Below are 21,142 nucleotides of genomic sequence, written 5' to 3'. Positions count from 1 at the left end.
TAAAGTTACATGATGATATTCTGCCTCATAGAGTAGGTCCCAAACTGCATTCAATACAGAAATGTACCCTTGCTATTATACATAGAAAGTGCTTTCATATACCAAGTGGGAGAGCAGTCCTAAAATCTGGGCTGGAATCGCAGAAGGAAGGCATTGGAAAGCAACAGATTCCCTAGTCCAAAGCTGGTTTTTGATGAACCTAGAAACAGGACCAAGAGAAGTGAATTTGCCTAAGGCCCTGACAGTGTCTCACGGTACCATTTCAACCTTGCAGTTTCTTGATCTATTTCTTTAAATGATTAGTCATGCTTCCTCTGATTCCTATATAAACGTATTCCTCATGCATTCTTTTGTTTCAGTGAATTATTGCGGTGCTACCATGTAACAGTATTTGAGTCAAAATGTGGCAGTGTTTATCCCTTTCCAAGGTTTTTAGTTGCCCAGTTTGTCAAAGTTGTGCTTACAGTTTCTTGTTGGTTGCAAGGTGTCCTTTCAGAAGCCAATTGTGTGGTGTATTTACATTGATTGTTGGAGGTAGTTTGGTTAGAACCTACTTCAAGTGGCTGGAATGGGCCTGGGGGACAGTGACAGCTGCCTGCTTCATGGGCAGAGATGAAGTAATTGCTTCCTGGGAAGTACCATCCTCCTGGCCACACTCTCCAGTCCATTTCGGTTGTGTTGGTTTCCTCACATCTGCACATTTCTGGCTTCGTGTGAGTCTCATTTATTTGAGCATATGACTTCAGGCTGTGGGGAAGAATGGCCATTTTAGCGCAGAGATGCACACAAAGGAACAACTGGCTAAATGTGAGTGAAGACATTCTTAGGGGGGTTTCATTTCTTTTATTCTGTAACAGGCAGTCTGGGAAGCATTCTGGACACGTGGCCTGCGCTGTCACAGTTCCTCCTTGCAGGATCGAAGATGTTTGGAGATTGTAGTGATAACTGTTATCATTGAGAATGTCATTCTCACAGGCTCTAATAAGTCAGGATTTATTCAGTGTTAATTTGTTAAAGACAACTGTATTTCTAGCCGAATCCATGTTAGACGTTTCTCCTGGCAGTGTTGCTGGGGCTATTCCCATGGCTTAGTCTTAGGGAAGCACACGCCTTTGAATACTACTGAAGCTGTGAGGACCCAAAGCGCACCAGAGTACTTTTGCCATATGGGATGTTAGTCACTGATACACGTCTCAGTCAGACCTGATGGATTCGTGACTCTTTCCTTTTTTAATTTTTTAATTTTAATTTTTAATTTTTGTTTTTTAAGAGCACAACCCCTCAGGTGGCCACCATGAATCTCTGGTGTTTTCAGTTGGCTGCAGCCTATTTGCTGTCACTGGTTCAAACATTTTTGAAGCCTGATGATGCTTCCCTCTGTTTTTCTTCTGCTGTGTGACCTCCATGCCCGCAGGGTTCAAGACTGTCAGAGCTGGGAGCCCCCTTCACAACTACCAGGGTTTCCGGAACCTCCTTTATCTAGCCCTGGGGATGGAAGAGATGTCATCAGAGGTGAAGGCTTATTAGGTTTACATGCCATTGATAACGAATGAGGAGGTTTTCTTTTATATAAGGGGAGCTTCTTATAATGTGCTTTAGTAGGGTAAAGAAGCTTTTGAGGTTTGCTTTCTCTGGAAAGATAATTTGTGATCCTGCCCTTGCTTTCAACAAAAATATAATTTGCATACCAGTGCATGTTGTGTTACTGAGCACTGGCTGACAAATGGTTCTTTTTTTTTTTTTTTTTTTTTTTTTTTTTTTTTTTGAGGCGGAGTCTCGCTCTGTCGCCCGGGCTGGAGTGCAGTGGCCGGATCTCAGCTCACTGCAAGCTCCGCCTCCGGGTTTACGCCATTCTCCTGCCTCAGCCTCCCGAGTAGCTGGGACTACAGGCGCCGCCACCTCGCCCGGCTAGTTTTTGTATTTTTAGTAGAGACGAGGTTTCACTGTGTTAGGCAGGATGGTCTTGATCTCCTGACCTCGTGATCCGCCCGTCTCGGCCTCCCAAAGTGCTGGGATTACAGGCTTGAGCCACCGTGCCCGGCCGACAAATGGTTCTTAACTCGTCATTCACTCAACCACTGTTTCTTGAATGGCATATGTGTGCCAGCTGTAGTAGGAACTTGCTAGGCTCTAGGACTAACCCTTATGAAACGGGGGTCCTGGGGGAAGAAAATGCATATAACTATAAACGTTTGAGGGGATATCAGAGGGGTGCCTATGGGTGCAAAACTTCGTTCATTCATTGCCCCATCTAGGAGGTTTTGTGTCTTAGCAGCGTGTTCCATAGCAACACATCCTTCTATCAAAATATTCATCGTATTATTTTGAAATTCTCTGCTTAGGTATGTGTTTTTCCAACTAAGTTTAGAACTGATTAAGGACAGGCTATGGGGTATATATTATATATATCTACACACACACATATATTTATATATATATTATGATTGTAAATATACTATATATTTATGTATATATACACATTTCTCCTCTCTATATATATACATACACCACACACACATATACACACACACATATATATGAAATACACACACACACACACACTTCTACTGCCAAGCACAGAAAGTCAAAACTGGGCAAGGGTTATTTTAGTGTTCATGAAAAAATAGATGTGTTTAGTTGAGAGCGTCCTTAAGTTGCCAGGGGAAAGACAGGATGGATTCACAAAGGGAGATAGTGTTGTTGTTTTTTTTCTTCTTTGTTTAACTCTTGAATTCGAAATAATCTAGACTTATGGAAAAGTTGCAAAAATAGTACAGAGAATTCCAGTATGCTCTTCCCTCAGATTCCCCAAACATTTCACCCCATTTGTACTTTCTCTTTCTCTCTCTGTAGATATAATTTTTTTTTTTCTGAAATATTTGAGAGTGGAAGGTAGAATGCAGGGCAGGGTGAAAGACGGGAGGAGAGTGGTGGGTTGGGGGGCTTTTTTTTTTTTTTTTAACCTTCTGAGATGGAGTTTCACTCTTGTCACCCAGGCTGGAGTGCAATGGCACGATCTCGGCTCACTGTAACCTCTGCCTTCTGAGTTCAAGTGATTCTTCTGCTTCAGCCTCCCAAATAGCTGGGATTACAGGTGCCCATCACCATGCTCAGCTAATTTTTTGTATTTTTAGTAGAGGGGTTTCACCATGTTGGCCAGGCTGGTCTTGAACTCCTGACCTCTGATGATCCACCTGCCTTGGCCTACCAAAGTGCTGGGATTACAGGTGTGAGGCACTGTGCCTGGCAATTGCAGTAACCCAGAGCGCTATGATGAGGACTGGACCTGGTTGGAAATGATGAGAAAGGTGAGAAGTGGTTAGGTCTGGCATATATTTTGAAAGGAGAGTTTAAATGGGTTGAATGACAAGAGAGAGAAAAAGAAGTTTTAAGGATGATGTCAAGGATTTTGGCCTGAGTAACTGGAAGATTACTCAGATGCTGTTATTGAGATCGGGAAGACTATGAGAGGAGTAGGTTATAGCAGGGGGAATCAAGTGTGTTTTGGGCATGCTAAATTTAAGGTCCAAAAAGAGATGTCAGGAAGTGTTGGCTGGGTGCGGTGGCTCACGCCTGTAATTCCAAAACTTTAGGAGGCTGAGGTGGGCAGATCACGTGAGGTCAAGAGTTCAAGACCAGCCTGATAATTATTAAAATCAATCATTGATGTTTACTAGTTAATCATATTATTGCTCCTAATACCCCAGGGGGTGTACACCTACCTGTGATGTTGTTCCTAATATCCAGGGACAGAGACCATGATTTTAGTGTTAATATCGCAGTAGGTGTGCACTCACCCTGTGACACTGATCCTAATATCCAGGGGGGTAGAGTATGACATGACTCCCAACATAGCAATGAACGGACAGCCACCCGGTGATATTGCTCCTAATATTCATGGAAGAAGCGTATGATATTATTCCCAATATCGCAGGGAGGGTACAGCTCTTCTGTGATATTGTTTGTAGTATCTGGAGGGGGAGAGGATGATGATAATTCCAGTATCGCAGACTGTGTTCCGCCCTGTGATACTGTTATTAATATCCTGGAAGGGAGAGGATGATATGACTCCCCATAGAGCAGGAGGCGTACACCCAGCCTGGGATATTGTTCCCAATATCCATGGAGAGGAGAGGCTGATATTACTCCCAATATGGCAGGGGGTGAACATCCACCCTGTGATATTCTTCTTAATATTCCAAGGCTGAGAGGCTGATATTACTCCCAGTATCGCAGACACTGTACACCCCCGTGTGATACTCTTCCTGATATCCGGAAGGGAAGAAGATGGTATTAATCCCCATATCACAGGAGGTGAACATCCACTCTGTGGTATCTTTCCTACTATGCAGGAGGAGAGAGGATAATATTATTCCCAATATTGCAGAAGATGTACACGCCCCCCCGTGATATTGTCCTTAATATTCCAAGGCACAGAGGACGATGTTACTCCCAATATCACACAAAGTGTACACCCCCCAGTGATGTTGTTCCCATGATCCAGGAGGGAAGAGGATGATATGACTTTCAACCCCTGCCCCCTGCAATGCTGTCACCCTGCAACACCGACACCCAGCTCAACCCGACATAAGACCAGAGGTGCTGGCTGGGGGTGTTCATTGCTTCTCTTTTCTCCCTTGCCAGACTCAGTAGAGGAAGCTGAGACTGAGCAGCCACAGGAATAAGGTAGGTTATGCCTGCAGCTCAGGCTTCCTCTGGTTATGAGCTAGGCCTTGGGGTAACGCCGGGGGAGGTGACAGAGCTGAGTACGGTGGGCATTGGACGCGGCTGTCACCCCTCTGTGGTGTGGGCTGGGGGCTTGGGGGACATCACCTGAGGTGGGCCTGAACCTCCCGTCTACTCTGGCACTGGAGGCCGTGGGGTCCCACACTTCTTCCAGTGAACATGCTGACCCCCGCCCGGTCCCCGACCAAGGTGGGGCATCCTTTCCACTGCTGGGGCCCACATGTAGCTGTGGGGTCCTTTCTCATGACCTGCAGAAGCTGCAGTTCGCCTCGTGCTCTGCCTCAGAGATGGGAGGCCACACTGCCCTCAGCGGGTAGCAGAATTCAGAGCCTTAGGTTGCAGGGGCCTCAACTGAGGTCCCTGAAGGGTCTGCTCCTTCCTGAGGGGAGCCAGTGGGGAAGGGAAGGTTGTTGTAGGTTTGCCTCAGGGAGGGGGTGGTTCCACCCTCTGCCAAAGTCACTGGAGCAAAGGCACCTGGCTCGCCAGCTGCCCTGGAGGCCAAGGTAGTGGCTGGGAGGGGCTGTGTGCCTCTGCCGGGTGGGGGAGATTTCTTAGCTAATCTAGTGTAGTCAAGTCAGACACTTGCCTCTAAATCATATTTATTTATTTATTTATTTATTTATTTATTTAATCCAAGGCTTTACAGATGAATAGGGAGGCAATTTGCATTGAAAATATTTTTTACATGTGAGCTTGAAACGGAGAGTCTGTTTAAATCTAGGTTTTTTCCTTCCCAGTAATGCCTCCTTTCATTCCAGGTTTTCCAACAGGAAATGCGCTCGTTTGCTCACCTCTGGGAGGGGGCTTTGGCTAGGAATCCACTGAAGCCAGCAGGCGCCAGTGGGCTGCTTGAGCAGCCTGGCCTTTGTTAACCCTTTAGGAACTGTGGGCTTCAGGTTTTCAGACCCTCCAAGGTGAAGGTGGCCTCAGAGGCCTGGAAGCTTTCCCATCCTTCCTGCAGGGATGATCCGTTTCCCTGCACGGAGCTGGGTACATGGGTACAACACCCCTGTCCTGTGCCATCGGTGGCTTTGCCAATTTTGCACAGCAGCTTTTGAGCTGATCAATAGCTCTGATTGGCTGTTGAGGATTTCATGGATTCCGGTACCCCACCGGGGGCCCATATGCTGACAGAAGTTACATTTGTAGTTGTGGTGCTGCATACACATGGGTCCAGTTAGAAGGCTTTGATTCTTTCTAAAGGGAAAGGCATCTCTGAGGGATCGCTGAGCTGACATAGTCTCCTCAAACCATGCTGTCAGGTGGGCGACAAAGCAGGACAGGAGGGTGATTTTGTAGGAGAGTCAGGCCGTGAGCCTGCGTGTTCTCTCTGTCCCCATACTGCCAGAGTTCCTATGTGCTCCAGGTCCCGGGTTTGCATTGCACATAATTCTCAAGGGCTCATGGCAAGCTGGGCCAGGGACACAGAGGGTGGGGATGTGGGGACCCTGCCCCCAGTGGACCAAGGACTCACTGCTGGACTCTAATCTGTCTAGGTGTTTTTGTGACTTGCAGAAATACCTCCACCTTGCCTGGGCCTGGAGCCAAAGGAGACCCTGCCGAAGGTGAAGAATGTTCTGGAACAATGCAAGACCTGCCCAGGCTGCCCCCAGGAGCCAGCGTCCTGGGGTCTCTGTGCAGCATCCAGCAACATGAGCTTGCAGGACCCCGAGGAGCCCTCCTTCTGCTTGGAAGCTGAGGATGAGTGGAAGGACCCAGAGGCCCTGAGCTCATGGCTGCTGTTCCTGAACGCCCTGGGTACAAGGCCAGCTTCCGTGGCCTCTATGATGTGGCGCTGCCATGGCTGAGTAGCGTGTTCTGCAGCTTTAGCAATGAGGAGGAACTGACTGGGCGCCTGGCACAGGCCCGAGGGGTGGCCAAGAAAGCTGGCCTCCTCATGTCCCCAGCCAGGCTCTGCTTCCTCATGGGACGGCTGTGCAGCAGGAGGCTCAAGCTGTCCCAGGCCCAGGTGTACTTTGAGGAAGCACTGGGGACCCTGGAGGGCAGCTTTGGGGACCTGTTCCTGGTGGTGGCTGTGTACGCCAACCTGGCCAGCATTTACTGGAAGCAGAACCGGGAGAAGTGCACACAGGTGGTTCCCAAAGCCATGGCCCTGCTCCTGGGGACGCCCGGCCACATCTGCAGCACCGAGGTGGAGGGGGAGCTCCTGCAGCTGGCGCTGTGGCAGGCGGTGGGTGGCCAGAGCCTGCAGGCCGAGGCCCGGGCCTGCTTCCTGCTGGCCAGGCACCACCCGCACCTCAAGCAGCCCGAGGAGGCCCTGCCCTTCCTAGAGCAGCTGCTGCTTTTGCACAGGGACTCGGGAGCCCCAGAGGCTGCGTGGCTCTCAGATTGCTCCCTACTCCTGGCTGACATCTACAGCTGCAAGTGCCTGCCCCACCTGGTGCTGAGCTATGTCAAGGTGGCCTCATTGAGGACACGGGACTTCCTGGTCGGCTTGCTGAGGAGCGTGAACCTGGTGCTCCAGAACGCCCTCCAGCCCCACAGCCTCCCCACCCAGACTTCCTACTACCTCAGGTGAGCACTGGCCTCCCTAACCCTGGGCACAGGCCAGGTCCTGTGCGGATTTCTCCATGCCAGCCTGGTCCAGCTGTACAGCCACCATGGCTACCATGGCCCAGCCATCACCTTCATGACGCAGGTGGTAGAAGCCAGTGCTGTTGCCGGAGTCCGTGCCATCGTGGACCACCTGGAGGCCCTGGCCTGGCTGCACGTGCTTCATGGACAGAGCCTCGTGGCACTGAACATCCTGCAGTCTGTCCAGGATGCAGTGGTGGCCAGCGAGGACCAGGAGGGTGTGATTGCCAACGTGGTGGCCATGGCTCTGAAGAGGACGGGCCAGACGAGGCAGGCAGCCTAGGGCTACTACCGCACCCTGCGGGCGGCTCACGACCTGGGCCAGCAGAGGAACCAGGCAGTGGTGGTGGCCAACTTCGGGACCCTGTGCCTGCACGCGGCTGCTCAGCACTACCTCCTGGGGGCCGTGCAGCTGTTCTCGAGGCTGCCCTGCGGTGAGTGTGGCCAGGACTTCACCCACATGCTCCTGTAGCTGGGCCACCTCTGCACCCACCAGGGCCCGGCCCAGCAGAGCAAGGGCTACTACTAGTGGGCCCTTCTGGTCGCCGTGGAGATGGGTCATGTGGAGAGTGAGTGCCCCTCCTGTGCGCCTTCTGGGGCCACTCGGGTCAGGGCACACCTGGGGTTTGTGATTCGGAAACAAGTGGTGGTTTTTCCACCATTGAAAGTGCTGAGTTGTGGCCAGCAGCGGATGTTGGCAAGCGCCCTGGAGACAGGCGGTTCCCACGCAGGGCCAGGCCCTCTGTGCCCTACTGGGGCAGCCAGCTCTTCCTGGTTTGCCCAGGGACCACCCTGCCTTGAGCACTGAAAGTCCTGCATGCTGGGAATTCCTAGCCATAACCCTGGGATCAAGGCAGGCTCTGCTGAGCTGGGACTTGGGGCCCCTCCATGAGCCAGGCCCTGAACGCCGTTTCTTGTGGACGTGTTATCTGCTTGGTATGTTGGCAGTATGCGCACCTGTCATCCCACTTCACAGAGGACATGGGGCGGGTGATTGCCGAAAGCCGCAGAGCAGTTCATGCAAAAGTAGCTCATTGTGCAGAGTGTGCCAGGCCCCACCCACAAATGGGGCTTGTGGGGTCCTCGGGTGGCAGGGACTGAGCGTGGGAATGTGAGGTTCAGGCCAGAGAAGCCACAAAAGGGTGAGTGGCGTGATGGCAGGGCAGCACTTGGCCCCGGGTTAGGGAAGCCTCTTTAGTCTGGGACCAGAGGGTTGAGAGGATTCAGTCAAGTATAGGTGGTGGGGGAGGGGCTAGTGGTGTAGCCTGTGTGAAGGACCAGGGATGAGTGAGTGGGGGTGAGTGAGTGGGAGTGTGAGCGGGGATGAGTGGAGTGTGAGCGGGGGTGAGTGAGCAGGGCTCATGCAGGGAGGTGCGGAGTTGGGAGTGGGTGGGTTGGGTGCTGGATGGTGAGCAGCTCTTCTGGAGAGCTAAGCAGAGCCTGGGGCCTCAGGCTGTGGCTTGGCCTTTTCCCCAAGAGCACTGGGGAGCCATGGAGTGCTGTCGAGCAGTCACTGCACACTGAGCAGTAAACGGACAGTAGGTGGGCAGGGCTGTCCGAAATCTAGGCCGCAGAGGATAGTTGAGTCCAGGAAATGGCCGAGACAAGGGATACTGTTGTGGGTCCCCTCTGCCTTGCAGCGCTTTGTCATGGCATAGTGAGACCACTCAGAGGTGCCTCCTGTGGCCTGGACCAGAGCCAAATCTGCCCATTTCCCAGCACAGGCCTGGCACCCACTCCTGGCCCTAGGAGGGATGAGATTTTGGAAAGGACCGTGTGAAGGGGCCCCGGTCCCACACATCTGCTCAAGGAGGGGTGGGGGGTTCATACCCAGGCTTCTTCCCCAGGGGCATTCTCTGACTGGAAGGAGACCCTCCAGGAACCCAGCGCCCCAGCCCCCACTGTAGCCTCTGGTGATAGCCTATGGCACCTCCTCCTACGAGGCCCTCCCCGGGGTGCTGGGGGATTCAGACTTGCAAATGCAGGCCAGGGAATGGGGATCCTGCTTCCCTGTCTCCCCACCCTGTACTGAACGGTTGAGGAGACCGAGGGCGGGGCTGATACCCCACATGCTTACTTGGGGTCATTTTTGAGTCACTTTCGGTAGTTTGTGTCCTTCTAGGAGTTTGGCTGTTGTGTCTAGATGGTCTGATTTGTTGGTGTACAATTGTTCGTAGTGTTTTCATGGAATCCTTTTATTTCTGTCAGGTCGGCAATAATGTTTCCTCTTTCATTTCTTATTTTAGAAACTTGGGTTTTTAATTGTTTATTTATTTTTATTAGAGATGCGGTCTCATCATGTTCCCCCAGGCTGGTCGTGAATGCTGGCCTCAGCGATCCTTCCACCTCGGCCTCACAAAGCGCTGGGATGACAGGCGTGAGCCGTGGTGCTCAGTCTCTGATTTTAGTCATTAGTGTCCTGTCTTTTCTTGGTCAGTCTGGTGAAAGATTTGTCAATTTTGTTATTATTTTCAAAAAACCCACTTTTGGTTCTGTTGATTATCTCTTTTGTTTTTCCATTCTCTGTATTTTTACTTCTCATTTCCACTCTCATGTTTATTATTTTCTTCCTTTTATTCGCTTTGGGTTTAGTTCATTCTTTTTCTAGTTTCTCAAGGTGGAAGGTTAGGTTTTTGATTTGAGATTTTTCTTCTTTCTTTGAATGTAGACATTTACAGTTATAAATTTTCCTTTCAGCACTGCCTTAGCTGCATCTTGGAATTTTTGATACGCTGTGCTATTTTTTTTTTTTTTTAAAGACAGAGTTTTGCTCTATTGCCCAGGCTGGGGTGCAGTGTTGTGATCTTGGCTCACTGCAACTTCTGCCCAGGCTGGGGTGCAGTGTTGTGATCTTGGCTCACTGCAACTTCTACCCAGGTTCAAGCCATTCTCATGCCTCAGCCTCCCGAGTAGCTGGGATTACAGATGTGCACCAACCCACCCGGCTAATTTTTGTATTTTTTTTTTTTTTTATAGAAGTGGGATTTCACCATGTTTTCCAGGCTGATCTCAAACTCCTGGACTCAAGCGATCCTCCCACCTCGGCCTCCCACAGTGCTGGGATGACAGGTGTGAGCCACCGTGCTGGCCCGGGCTGTGCATTTGTTTGCATTCTTCTCAAATTAGTTTTTGGTTTCCCTGACGGTCTCTTTGACTCACTGGTTGTTTAGGAGTGTAATTTCCACATATTTTTGAATTTCCCACATTTCCTTCTCTGTTGATTTCCAGTTTCATGCCAGTACAGCTGAAGAGGACCTCTGCTTTGGTCTCAGTCCTTCTCCATTCACTGAGGCTCGTTTTGTGGCCTGGCACATGGTCTGTCATGGGGAATGTCCCATGGGCGCTCGAGAGGACTGTGTATTCAGCTGTTGTTGGGTGGTGTAACAGATGTCCATTCGGTGTACCTGGTTTCCAGTATTAATCTCCGGAATGTTTCTGACACTAGAAAACCAGAAGCTTTCCACCGTTCCCAGTGCCCTGGCTTTGGGAGAGGCCAGTGAGCCTGTGGGTTTGGAGCCTGGTTGCATGAGAGAAGCATGTGTGGGAATGCCAGGGGCTGGCTTGGAACCCCATTCCCCCAACATGATGCCGTGTGTGGCAGACATGACGCTTGGCTTTGCTCTCTCAGGGTTCCATGTGTGACAGGGGCTACTTGTGCCCCTGGCCTCATCAGCTCAGGCTGAAGGCGGCCCTGGTCCTGGCCGGAGGGGATTTGTGAAGCAGAAACAGATGGCCTGGTGCAGCGGCTGAGCCTGGCCAGGACCTCGACCCTGGGAGTTGGAAAGAAGGCCGGCCTCTACCATGAGCATCTGCACTAAGGTGTGCCCATGTCACAGTGTGCTCGGCGTCTGCCTTGGCATGGGTGCATGGCCTGTCTGCGCTCAGGCTCCCCGCCTATGGGGCCCAGGCTCACAGAGGTGTGAAAGAGGCAAGCACAGCACAGGGGCCTTCGAGCCCAGCCAGCCTCGCTTCGATGCTGGGAGACTAATGTCTTCCATTTTGTCTTCTGCCCAGGCCAGCTGCGGGCCGTCCAGCGGCTGTGCTACTTCTACAGCGTCGTCATGCTCAGCTAGGCCCAGTGTGTCCTCTACCACGAGCTCCAGCTCTCCCTGGCCCACAAGGTGGCCGACAAGATGCTGGAGGGGGCAGCTCCTGGAGACCATCAGTCAGCTCTACCTGTCCCTGGGCACTGAGCGGTGAGGGCTGGCTTTGCAGTGGTGGAGGTGGGGGCAGGTAGGGCAGGGAGGGGGGCTCTGGGAATCTGGCCCAGGGCCCCATCAGCCCCTCTCCTTTTGATCATTTGGTTCCTTGGCATCAGATGCTTTGAGCAGGTGGGCCTGGGGTTGTCCCAGGGCTGCTGCTGGCCGGTGAGTCCCAGCTTGAGCCTCCTTTGTTGGGTCAAAGGTCATCTCAACCCCAGCAGAGGCAGTATGTGCACTCTGGGCTGTTCTTCCTACTATGGTGGCTTTTGTGATCTGACCTGCCTGCCCCGAGTCTTCACTCCTGGCCTTCATCTGTCCCCTTAAATGTGACCACAGCAGCCACCTGTGGCTTCTCTCCCACAGAAGACAGAGCCAGTTGTGTCACATGCTTCCCTGGGGCAGGGTTTCAAGGTCTCACATCCCATATGTGGCCCACTCAGCTTCCCCTGAGCATCCTGACCTTGTGGGGTAACCATGGCCCTGGCCACCCCACCCACAGGGCCCGGTGACGTTGCTGCAGTCGCACCCCCTTGAGTGTCAGACTTACTGAGAGAGCAGGGAAGGAGCCAGATTCCATGGGGACCCGGGAGACTGGCTCCAGTCTAGGCCTCAGGTTCACAGAAGGAAAATGGGCCAGTGTGCCAGAGCCATGCTTCTCAAAGTGTAGTCCGTGGACCAGCAGAGCAGCATCCATGTCACCTACGAGTTTGTGGCAAGTGGGAGTTCTGGGTCCTGCCCCAGGCCTGTGGAGCCGGAAGCTCTGGGGGCAGGGCCAGCAAGCTATAAGGACAGGCCTCCGGGTGACTGTGATGCCTGCACACCTTGAGAACCATTGGCCTAGATAGCCTCTGAACACTAACGGCTCCTGGTGTGTCTGAAGAAGACACAGGCCATGTCTGGGAGGCAGGGGAGCTGGACTAGCACACTCCTCCTGCCACAGGGCAGCATGATGCTCGATTCCCTCAGAAGGATGTCCTTCATCTTTTCCATGCCATGTGTGTTCACCCTGGCCCTCCCAGCAGCCTGGGAAGGGCGGAACACTGCACACACAAGAGGGCCGTTCCCAGTCCCCACATGCCAGATTCATCTGTCACCAGACCCACGGGAGGAGGCAGACTGGTTCCAGGAGGATGAGAGCCCTTGTTCTGACACCTGTGTCTGATTCCAGGGCCTACAGATCCACTCTGGACTACACCAAAGGAAGTCTGAGGATTTTCATTGACCTCCAGAAGAAAGAGAAGGAGGCGCATGCCTGGCTGCAAGCAGGGAAGATCTACTACATCCTGTGGCAGAGCGAGCTGGTGGACCTGTACATCCAGGTGAGTGGCAAGGGATGCAGGACGATGCCTGTGCTGTTCACTCTCTGTCCATCCACCCATCCATTCATCCTTCCATCCATCCCTCTCTCTCTCCATCCATCCATCATTCATCCATCCTTTTATCATCCATCTATTCACCCATTTATCCATCCATCCATCATCCATCCATTCTTCCATCATCCATCCATTCTTCCATCATCTTCCTATACACCTGTGGGTCCTTCCATTGATCCATCCATCATACATACATCCGTCCTTCATCATCCATCCATTCACCTGTTCGTCTTTCCACGCATCCATCATCCATCCCTATGTCCATCCATCCATCCATCATTCCATCTATCTTTCCATCACCCATCCAACTGTTCATCCATCCATCCTTTCACCTCTTCGTCCATCCATCTTTCCATTATCCATCCAACCATCTTCCATCCATTCACCTGTCCATCCATCCGTTTATCATCCATCCATCCATTCACCTGTTCATCATTCCATCCATCCATCCGTCCATCCATCCTTTTATCATCCATTCATTCAGCCACCATCCATCCACCTGTTCGTCTATTCATCCATCCATCCATCCTTCCATCAACCATCCATTAACCTGTTCATCCTTCCATCCATCCACCATTCATCCATCATCCATCCTTCTATCAACCATCCAATCACCTCCTGTTCATCCTTCCATCCCATCATTCATCAATCCTTCCTTCCATCCATCATCCATCCATTCATCTGTTCATCCTTCCATCCATCATCCTTCCATCCATCCATTCACCGTTCGTCCATCATTCATCCATCCACCCACCAATCTACCTATTAATCCATCCCTCCATTCATCTATCTGTCCATTTGTTTATCCATACATTCATCTATCCACCATCTATCCATCTATATGTACATACATCATCTACCCTCCACCCAGCCATACATTATCTACCCACCCATACAGACATACACACATCATTCCACTCAACCGTCCATCCATCCAAACATTAATCTATCCACACATCCATCCATCCATGTGTCTACATCTCATCGATTCATCCATCCCTCCACTCATTCCTAAGCCACTGCTGAGCACTTGTTGTGTGCCTTTCCCCTCCCTCTAACTGGTTCCCTCACATCCTCCCCCAGTGGCCAGCATCTTCTCCCTGAGGGCAGAGGCGCGGCCCCTCACAGTGCCCAGAACCTGCTGGTATACAGCACATGCTCAAATAATGTGACCACTCAGTTAACACACAGAAGAACTTGCTCCAAGCGACACGTGGCACATCTCCTTACAAAATGAATCTATCATAGTGGCTGTTTTCAGAGGCTTTCCCAAACACAGTGTGATCTGGAACAAACTGTGAAGCCCACGAGCCTGGTGAAGCTTTCATTATTGAGCACCTGCTGTATACCTCCTTGAGCTGAGAAGAGGGATCAAGAGCTCATGGCCAAGAGGGGACCAGGCCCACCCACAAACACTGTTGATGTGGCAGGGATGTGGCAATGCAGAAAGGAGCCAGGGGATGGGCTTCCAGCAATCTGGGGGCCACGGAGACTGGTTTGAGTGCAGGGGGAGTGGGCTAGGGCTATCCCTGGTGGTAGGATTCACAGGTGTCGGGCTCCTGGGCTGCAGCTGCTCAGTCACCTCCTGGGACTCAGGTGCATCAGTTCATTGTCCTCATGCCAGTGCTAGGGACAGCCTTAATGCACAGGGTCTGAAAAATGCTCAGGTGTACCTGTAGTGTGTGAGAGGAAGGAGGCTGGCAAAGGTGGGCTTGGCCACCTTGCCAGGTGTGGGTCTTGAGCGAACTTCTGCCTCCTTTCAGGTGGCACAGAATGTGGTCCTGTACACAGGTGACCCCAACCTGGGGCTAGAGCTGTTTGAGGTAACTGGAGACATCTTCTTCAATGGGGCCTGGGAGCAGGAGAAAGCTGTGTCCTTCTACCAGGTGAGCTGGCCTGTGGGCTGATGTGAGTGGGCCTCAGGGGGGCACCTGGAGGGCTGAGGCACAGGTGTGGCAGGGCAGAGGCCTCTCGCCTGGAGGCAGGGCCACCCATGCACATGCTTCGTTTCCCAGTGGTCTCACCGGGAATGATATTGACCATGCCCCTGCCTGGGACAAACGCTCGGGGCCTGGACGTGACAATGGCTCTACCCTTGTACCTGATGATCTCAAGCAACCATGAGCGGGAAGTCCTGTCCCCATCTTCCAGATGAGGACACTGAGGCTCAGAGAGGCACAGGGACATGTCAAAAGACACACAGCATGTCAGTGGGAGGCCCAGGTCTGCATGCACCCTGAAGTGGGATGGCTTCTCCCTTCCTCTGAGCTCACGGTGTGGCTCAGCCCTGGGCACATGTGGTGCTTTTAGAGCAGAGAGGAGTGCTGGCTCCCCCCAGTCAGACCCCCAGTGCCCAGGTGGGAGAGGCTGGTCTGAGGCTGCCGGGTGTAGCTGGATGGGCTACTTGGGTGTCCAAGTTGTTGACTCTTCAGCCCCCAACTTGGGTGTCTGAACTGTGTCCCAGAGCACAGAGCTGTTTTGAGGCGCAGGGGTAGCTGGGGCGTGGGAAGCTCCAAGCACATGTTTGAGCTCTCAGGAAGGCGCTGGGCAAGGTGGGTGCTGCGGGAAACCTGACCCCACCTGCCTGTGTGGTAGGACTGGGTCCTGGCCCTGGCAGTGACTACGGGCAACCGCAAGGTGGAGCTGCAGCTACAGCTGTGCAATAAGCTGGTGACTCCTGGCCACACTGGAGAAGCCCCAGGAGGACTTGGAGTTTGCCTACATGGCCCTAGCATTCAGCATCACTCTGGGTAAGTCCCCTGAGCCCCCACCCTGCCAGGACCCACACTTTGCCAGAGCCCAGCCTCCAGGTCTGCAGGGCAGGAGCTGAAACAGCTGCTGGATTTTCCTGGTCTCCTGTCCAGGCAGGCAGATCTGCACAACCGGCTTCCCCGTCCGGCTGTGGGGCACAGCCAGAGGTCTCTCATGCAGTGCAGAGCTCCCTGCCTGACTGAGCTCTGCTTCCTCTGCCTGCTCCCGCTGCTGACCACAAGGGCCGCCCAGTGTGCCCTCTGCCTTCCAGACATGCCAGGCATCTCGTTGGTCCCTGTATGTGCCAGGCTTAGTGGCACATTCCCTTTCTCCCATGCCCTTCCCACCCTCATCAACCACATGGCTCCCTGGCTGATAAAATCCCAGTTCCCCTCCAGCAGTCTGCCCCTTAAGGCCGGGCATCCCCTGGTGTTGTGCCAGGGTCGTCTGTCCCTCTCCAGAGACAGGGAACCATAGGCAGGCCACGTGCCCCAGCGCCTTGTGCCCTGGGGCCCAGTACACAGTAGGTATACAGCTGATTCCCCAAGGTAAGGGGCTCTGATCGTGACACACCCAGGAGGAGTCGGATGTCACGTCTGTGGGTTGCATGGAGCTGGGGTGCCTGGGAGGACCTAGACTGCATGGCTTTTGGGCTCCCCTGGTTAAAACCAGTGAGCAAAGGCAGGTGGCTATGTGTAGGCACAGAGCTGGGCCATCCAAGTCCGACTTTGCCAAAGCCTCACAGTAGACAGGGGCAGGCCTTATTAGTTCTGCTTTGCAGATGGGAAAGTGAGTCTGGGAACCTGGAAGGGACTGGCCAGAGCTGCCCAGGTGACTGGAGGCAAGCCAGGTGTGCTGCCCGAGATCTGTATACCTGCTCCTGAGGGGCCTGTGCCTGACTGCCCCAGGGAGCCACGTCCTCACACCTGCCTCTTTGGCCTGCCCCCCAGGGGACCGGCTGAACGAGCGCGTGGCCTACTACCGGCTGGCCGCCCTGCACCAGCGGCTGGGCCATGGCAAGCTGGCGGAGCACTTCTACCTCAAGGCCCTGTAGCTCTGCAACTCGCTGCTGGAGTTCAATGAGGAGACCCTCTATTACATGAAGGTGTACCTGGTGCTTGGTGACATCATCGTCTATGACCTGAAGGTGAGTGGGGAGGGACAGGGCTCTGGGTGTTCCCGGCCCCCTTGGAGTGGGATCTCCACAGACCCCAGGGGTCTGGGTTCCAGCCTTCCTTAGGAATAGCCCAATGGCTTCCCTGGAGCTCTGCACCCAGCTGGAGGAGCCAGCAAGGTTAGCAGATACAACCCAGCTCCCAAGCTGGCCAGGCGCCACCCTCAAGAACTCAGTCTCAACCAGGGAGGCCGACACATGAGTGGGCAATGGTGGCCTCTGGGTAAAGAAGGGGAATTGTCAGTCACCTCCTGGAGGAGGTGACACCAAAGCTGAGTCTTGACAGTCAAATGTCAAGTTGGACATTTCAGAGGATGGTATCATCCTCACATTGAATCCACGTTGCAAGATCCAACCCAAATCCTGGCGCCTCCTCTAGGAAGCCTGCCCAGGGTGCCAGCCTGCACTGAGCAACTCCTTCCTGGAGTCCCGAGACACCTTGAATCTTCACATTACCCAGGAAGGGTGGGGTGGGACCAGTGTCTTACCGTCGGGTTCACAGACAGGGAAACCCCAGCTCAGGGCAGGTGCAGTGGGGCGGGGCCCTAGCCAGGCAGGCTGCGACCTTGCTGGATGGGGTCAGTCTCGAGGGGAGGTGCTGTGCTCCCTCTGCCCCCAGCCCTGCAGGGGTGGAGAGCTGGGACTGTCAGACTCAGACCTGGGGTGTCTCCACCCCTCTGCCCAGCAGGCACCGCCCCTCCTCAGCTATCGCACCGGCACCGCGTTAGTGCTCCTTATGGACTGAGGGGCCAGGGCGCTCCAGTCCAGGGACTGAGATCTTGGGGGCCTTAGAACAACATGAGGAGCTGGGGCAGCCCTAAGACCCCACCCCTTATCCCCCACCACAGGCCTGGGGCTGCCCAGAAGGCCCCCGCCCAGTGCTGGTGACACCTGATGGTCAGAAGCGGTCCCTCTGGCCTCCCAAGTCCCAGCCAGACAGGGAGGTGCCAGGTGTCAGACCCAGAGGGATGCTGCTCACCGCTCAGGGGCTCGCCTGGGACCCAGGGGACGAGCCTCCCAGAAGAGGCCTTTATCTCTCTTGGTGAAGCCTGCCGCCCACTCCGCCTGCCGGGAGGAAGGAAAGGGCCACGTAGTACCTGAGAGGCAAAGTCCACGGTTGGGGGCGAGGGGCAGAGGCCTCCTTCACCTCCTTCCCATGCACAGCCCTCTGGGTCTCATCGTGACTATGCTGTCAGCCCAGGCCAGCTTCCCACAGGGAGGCCCCCTCGGAATTCCCCAAGGGTGGCTGTCTTCCAAGGCCACACCCTCCTCCTTGTATAGGAGGCTCTGGACCCAGGGCCCAGAGGAGTGGGGGAAAAAGCCGGGCTGGATGGGGCCTGGAAGGCTGGCAGAGAGGCAGGGGTAAATGGGCATCTTTGCCGATTGCCTCTAAAATGGGGTCCCCTTTAGTCTACACGTGAGAGTAAGCCCTGGAATAGGGTGGATTAGGTGTATCCTGGCTCAGCCTGCCACTCACTAGCTGTTGCACACACTACAGGCACATGGAAATGCACACCCAAATGCACACAGGCACACGCACACACACAGGTACACAAACACGCACAGGCACACTCAGAGACATATGCTTTGGCTGGCTCCTTCCTGTTTAGTTGGGATGCCCCCACCCCTTCAGGAAGCCTTTGCCTTCCACCCCCGGCTGAGTCTGCGGCCTCCTGGCCCCCCACAGGCTCCTGGGCTTCCCTCTGCCACAGCCCGGGCCACCTTTGTGGTCAGTGTTCACTCCCAGGTCCCTCAGACTGGGAGCAAGGACGTTAGGCTCAGCCATGCACCCAGCACAGAGTCCAGGGTTTGGCTGGGCCGGGGGCATTGGATGAGCAGTGGCGGTGACTCGGGGCCTTCTCATGCCCTTGCTCCGTGTGTGGGGTGGGGCAGTGAGGGAATGGACTGCTGCATCTTGGACTTTGTCCTTGGCCCTGGGAGCCATCTTGAGGTGGTAAAGAGGGACAGGCCAGGCATGGGTCTTAGAGAGGTCCCTTGAGTGACCCCCATGTGGAGGAGGCGCCTGGGGAGAGGCCGGGTGGGGGATGGGAGGGTCAAGGTGGAGGTCTGGGAGGCAGCATCCCAACCCAGGGATGGTGAGTTTGAGCCAAAGATTCATTGAAAATGGGAGTGGATGTCTGGGTAGTCACACTCCGTCAATATTTCAGGGAACATTGCCAGAGAGGACACCTGTGAGATGGTTTTGTACCCGGCCTGTCCCATGGAGGGCCTGGAAATGGTCAGCATGGACAGGGGCCAGAGGGGAGCCTGGGTCACTCAACGCTGTGCCCCTGCTGTGGCTTGGAGCCATGGGTCCTGCATGGAACTCTCAGAGCAGGCAGGATCTGCCCTGACCTCAGCCCATGGGGAAAGCAGCCACTGCCTGCAGAAAGGGTAGGACTGGGGCAGGAGGCTTGGGGTGAGTGGGGCATAGGGACAGTCAGGAAGGCTTCCAAAGATGTCAGGGTTGTCCTCACCTCCTGCAGCTGAGACCACAGCAGTGTCACAGGCTTCAGGGCTCATGGGGTGAGCCAGCATTGGCTGGACATGTGGAATGACCTGGAGACAGGAACGGCCTCTGGGAAGACGGGCTCCGAGTCCCCCTTTTGCTGAGCATGGCCTGTCCCCTTCAGGACCGGTTTGATGCAGCCGGGTACTACCAGCTGGCACTGGCAGCCGCCGTGGACCTGGGCAACAAGAAGGCACAGCTGAAGATCTACACGCGGCCGGCCACCATCTCCCACAACTTCCTCCCGGACCGCGAGAAGTCGCTCTTCTTCTAAGTCGCTCTTCTTCTACCGGAAGGCCAGGACCTTCGCCACAGAGCTCAACGTCCACAGGGTCAACCTGCCTCCTCTGCCACTCTGCAGGTGGGCCCTCTGCTTGGCCCCCAGCCACCCTCGCTGAGGACAGCATCCGAGGGAGTGGGTTTTGTGCGAGGATGGTCTCCTGCCTCTCCTGGTGTCTCCTGTGGCTCATTTTCTGGGAAATGGAGGCATGAAAGCAGGGTTCAAATAGCAATAAATGTTTTTTTGCAATAACATACTGAAGTCCCCAGGGCATCCTCCCCTGTGTGCTTCCTGGGCTGTGTCTAGGAGCCAGCTCCTTCCATGGTGGCAGCCCTCTGATCTTGGGGATGAGAAGGACCCTGAGTCCAACAGACCTGGGCCAGGTCACCATGAGCCTCGGTTTCCTCGGCGGCCAGCGGACAGAGGCGAGATGGTGGTGGAACTCCCTGGGCAGCTCCCTGCTCTCCCTGCTCAGAGCTTTTGCTGTAGGTCTCGTGCCGCCCTTGCCTTTAACCTTCAGGCCACTGTGCCCGGATGTGGGGGCTGCTAGTGTCCCTGTTCGCCATTGAAGAAATAGAGGCACAGAGAGGTTAGGTGTCTGGCCCACCATCACACAGCAGGTAAAGGCAGAGACGCAGAGCCCAGTACTGACCACCACACCACCCTGCCAGCCTGCAGCCAGGAAGGTGTCCCCCATTAGGACCCAAGGTCAGCTCCTGGACCTCTCTTGTGGTGTCAGGAGAGCCACAGGCCAGTGAGGGTGGCCCCGGGGATCCCTCACTCAGTGTCGTCTGCTCCCAGACTTGTTGGGCCGAGCCTGGCCAGTCCCACCTCTGGCCACCGGTCAGCCCTGCGGGAAGTGAGATGCAGGGATCTCCGCCTGTGTAGACGCTGCTACCCAGTATTGAAAGGCTTATCTGGGCTGCCCCCCAGCCGTCCCCCCATACCCCCTCCCCCTCCAGCCCTCATCCCAGTCCCTGGAATCCCAGGTTTTCCTTCTTGGAATCTCTTGGCCGCAGGGAACACGGCTCACACGGTCTCTTTGCCAGTTTCCGGCAAGGAAACCGAGGTTCAGAGACTGTGGGTGTCCCACGTGATTCTCACATACACTGCACTCTCCCAGGCCCCTCTTTTAAACACTTTAAATGAGGTGACATTCACATCGCATGCAATTAACTATTTCAATGCAAATAATGTGGTGGCATTTGTGCATTCACAGTCCTGTGCAACCACTCACGCCAAGTAGTTTCAAAACGTGTTCATCTCCCCAGAAGAAACCTGCCATCCTCACTAAGCTGTTACCCCTCCTTGGTATCCCCCAAGCCCCTCGCTTAATGGAAGGGGAAACTGAGGCCCGGAGAGAGACTTGCCAGTGGGCGGAGCTCTGATAATAAGGAATCAGGCACCCATCTGCTGCTTCAGTCCTGGGTTGGTTTTCCACCCAGCAGAGGTGACAGAGCCAGGAGGTTCTGGGAGCGCCACAGGTGTCACTGGTTCAGTCCTGGGTTGGTT

General features: G+C 54.2%; 1 pseudogene; it reads left to right on the top strand.

Moving 5' to 3' along the window:
* The first annotated feature begins 779 nt into the window (after positions 1-779).
* On the top strand, positions 780-19,882 carry LOC117063534 (annotated as a pseudogene).
* The last annotated feature ends 1,260 nt before the right edge of the window (positions 19,883-21,142 follow it).

This window comes from Trachypithecus francoisi, unplaced genomic scaffold (assembly GCF_009764315.1).
Source record: "Trachypithecus francoisi isolate TF-2019V2 unplaced genomic scaffold, Tfra_2.0 Contig01554, whole genome shotgun sequence".
In the NCBI taxonomy this organism is placed as follows: domain Eukaryota; kingdom Metazoa; phylum Chordata; class Mammalia; order Primates; family Cercopithecidae; genus Trachypithecus; species Trachypithecus francoisi.
Note: the sequence above shows the minus strand (reverse complement) of the source record. Positions and strands in the feature narration are given on the sequence as shown.